The sequence below is a fragment of the Octopus bimaculoides genome, chromosome 23 (assembly GCF_001194135.2).
Source record: "Octopus bimaculoides isolate UCB-OBI-ISO-001 chromosome 23, ASM119413v2, whole genome shotgun sequence".
Lineage (NCBI taxonomy): Eukaryota > Metazoa > Mollusca > Cephalopoda > Octopoda > Octopodidae > Octopus > Octopus bimaculoides.
This window is the reverse complement of record NC_069003.1, coordinates 22,597,235-22,601,096: the sequence shown is the minus strand read 5'-3', so window position 1 is coordinate 22,601,096 and position 3,862 is coordinate 22,597,235. Positions and strand designations below refer to the sequence as shown.

Sequence of the window (3,862 nt, the reverse complement as noted above, 5' to 3'; positions counted from 1 at the left end):
GAAAGAGAAAGAGAGAGAGAGAGAAAGAGAGAGAGAGATAGAGAGAAAGAGAGAGATGATATGAAAGAATGAAAGTGTGTGAGAAGATGAAATACAAAACAAAGAGAACTGAATTCATCTGGTAATGTTAACATGCTATTATTAACATCATCAAATATCATCAAACATCTCCATTCTTATTGCAATGATAATAGCCAAGCTGTCCACAGTCCTTTCACATAATGATTTCCCTAGACAATTCCCCCCCCCTCCAGCCCCCAACTGCCTCCAAACATTTTATTTTACAGTGTTTGGACTTTACAGTAAAGTCTTCTCTTCTTCACTAAAGCAAATTCTGCCTGTTCTAACAACAAACAGCTCTACTACACTAAGCATAATCAATTTTCTCCAAATGAAAGGTATATACACTTTCACGAAAAAAAAATATATAAATTAACAGGACTTGTAAAAAAAGCAAGCTAAAAATAGACTTGAATTTATCACACACACACACAGAGGAACTAAATATCAATGATACAATGAAAGATTAAGCATCACATACATACATTAAAGAGCATATTCACACACACACACACACACAGCCAGTTGCTCACTATCATATATATATATGCACAACATATATATATATATAGTTAGCATCACATACACACACTAAGTACCATACAAACACTAATCACACATGCTAGGCATACTCTTTTACTCTTTTACTCTTTTACTTGTTTCAGTCCCTTGACTGTGGCCATGCTGGAGCACCGCCTTTTAATCGAGCAAATCGACCCCAGGACTTATTCTTTAGAAGCCTAGTACTTATTCTATCGATCTCTTTTGCCGAACCGCTAAGTTACGGGGACATAAACACACCAGCATCAGTTGTCAAGCGATGTTGGGGGGACAAACACAGACACACAAACATATACACAAACACACACATACATATATATACATATATACGACGGGCTTCTTTCAGTTTCCGTCTACCAAATCCACTCACAAGGCTTTGGTCGGCCCGAGGCTATAGTAGAAGACACTTGCCCAAGATGCCGCGCAGTGGGACTGAACCCGGGACCATGTGGTTGGTAAGCTAGCTACTTACCACACAGCCACTCCTACGCCTATGCACAATATACATATATTTATACATGTTAAGCATCATATGTACAAATGCACACAGATGCTAAGCTCTACATCAGTGGCTATCAACCAGGGTCCATATAAGATTTAATTGTTAAATCTCATCAACAATAAATTGGTTATATTTCTACAATAAACAAAATATTTTTATTGTTTTTATACAATTCCTAATAACATGTATTCTGTTACTTTAGCAATTAAATCCCTATATCTGATGTCATGATTTGCTATAATATTACCTAGGTGATTGAAAAGACATGACCAGTGAAAACTTCACGTGAAACAGGCACCAACAACAATTTCATCTTTTGATGTGCTTCTTTCTGAGTTTAACCATCAATAAGTATTCAACACACCTTAGCTACTTAGCAGAGATGAAATGGCAGACAGATAGCAAAGAGATGCGAACAGCTGCTCAATAATGAACAAACAACAACAGAAACACTGACACCAACAAATCATATTTTGACTGTTGCTACAATCCCACCAATCCAAGGACAATTATCTCCAAACTCTATCAATGTTTTGTCATTCATAGCAATGACAGGTTTCTTCGTCTACGAAAATGATGAATAATTTGGTTTATCAAAAATCTCAACAGATATCCATGTTGTGCTTCGTAACATACATACACACAGATGCACAAACACGAGGAGCATAGTGTACTATGACTTTCCCAAACAGCATTCCTCAAGCTTCATATTGGAATAATGAGAGTTAAGAGGTGCCTCACTCCCAGTGGTCTTATATATATATATATATATATCAAAAATTTAAATGAGAGATTTGATGCTAATATCCATTATTATTGAAGTTTATTCCTATGTCAACATTTCTGTATAAGGCTATATTTAACTGTCAAATTCAAGTTAAATAGATAAATTACCTTACACACCTTCAGGGTAAAAGGTAAATAACCAAGGATATTGATCCATAAGGAGTCTACTTTAGACCTTTGCGGAGAAATCTCTTGCTATATTGGTAGCGATTACATGTTTATCTCATCAACACATTGTGGAGATATCATCATATGAACATATATATATATATATATATGTATATATATATATATATATATACAAGCTAAATATCACTCACAAGAGTTAAGCTGACCTAAGGATATAGTAGAATCCAGAGCCATATGATTGCAATGTGAACTTCATTCTACAGCCATTCCTGCACTCATTACTGTATAATAATGTTTATAATATTCACAAGCCAACAACAAAGCCATCATTCTAGAATTAGCAGCCAAGTCTGCTTCAAATCTCTTATAAACACATTGGCTATTGGAGTCAAAGATATACCTTGATCACGATTCTACCAGTTCATGGCCTAGCTGGAGTTAAAACAGCAACTATAGCCTCCAATACTGTTACATCACACATACCAAAGAGGATGTTTCAATGTGGTCACTCATTCTGCTAAAACAGCAACCAAGAGTCTATCAAATCACACACCCTTTGATCTCAGAAAAGAAAGAATACTCTGCAAATTGTAGTCTAAGACACATTATGTCAGGAAAATTAAAAAGGAAAAAAGATAGATAGGACCAAGATGATGCTAGCTAGAATATCTTTTGATTATAGGTCTACTGAACAAGGGCACTCCGAATGTTAAACACAAACATAATGATTGTTTATATGAGAGGAAATCTTAATTCAAATATTTACTTACAGAGTTTTTCTGTTCCTTTTGTTAAAAAGTTAGGTACAAAAGTATTCCACATTTGATTGTTAAAATTACATCCTGGATAACCTGCAAAAGAACAATTAATTAGTGATAATTAACAGTCAAAAAAAAAAAAAAAGAATTAAGTTAAAAGCAGTTGTTATAGAAACATTTTGTGAAGTTGGGTTTTAATCAGAACATTAGAATATTGATTGTAATAGAGACAAACATTAGCAGGGAAAGTCTTTGATCGTAAGTCTGTGCAATCAGAGTTCACTTGATGATAAAGAAAATACAAAGATACATAAAATATACAAATACTTACAAATATATTAACACATATACAACACAAATACATAAATAAAACAATTGTACACATAAATAAAACATACATGTAAAACATCCTACATACAAATAAGTTTTGTTATCCAACAAAGATTCATAGGAGTTGCTTTAAAGCAAAAATGTTCAAGAATTCACAAAATAAATGTGCAAGTGCATTACTCTAAATGCAAACAGTCTGCTTTATACTGTTACACACACACACACGCTTGGAATGAAAGTGCTAAGCAGTGATGTGTATAAACACAAACTTGTCACCAGTTCAAATATGCTTTGAGGCATATTCAAACCGTTATGAAAGCCATTCGGTGTATTTTGTCATGGAGAAAATTTTTCACTGTAGACAAATAGGTGTAAACACACCAAGTCAGTTCGCAGTAGACAGGAGGGAATGTTGCACATTGATTCGTTGTGCTTACGCCTATCTGTCTACAGAAATTTCCTCCATGACAAAATACAGTGAATGGCTTCCGTGTAGGTTTGAATATGCCTCAAACATATTTGAACCAATAACAACATTTTGTATATATATATATATATATATATATATATATACTCTTTACTCTTTTACTTGTTTCAGTCATTTGACTGCGGCCATGCTGGAGCACCGCCTTTAGTCGAGCAAATTGACCCCAAGACTTATTCTTTGGAAGCCTAGTACTTATTCTATCGGTCTCTTTTGCCGAACCGCTAAGTTACGGGGACGTAAACACACCAC

The 3,862-nt window shown here is 34.5% G+C and overlaps 1 protein-coding gene across 3 annotated transcripts in view; it reads right to left on the bottom strand.

Annotated features, from left to right (window-relative positions):
* LOC106876968 (uncharacterized) overlaps positions 1–3,862 on the bottom strand; it is a 200,886-nt gene that overhangs the window by 125,215 nt on the left and 71,809 nt on the right. For all 3 annotated transcript variants that reach the window (XM_052975918.1, XM_052975919.1, XM_052975920.1), the window contains exon 2: positions 2,809–2,889. The gene's annotated coding sequence lies outside the window, so the exon portion shown is untranslated. The remainder of the gene's footprint in view (positions 1–2,808; positions 2,890–3,862) is intronic.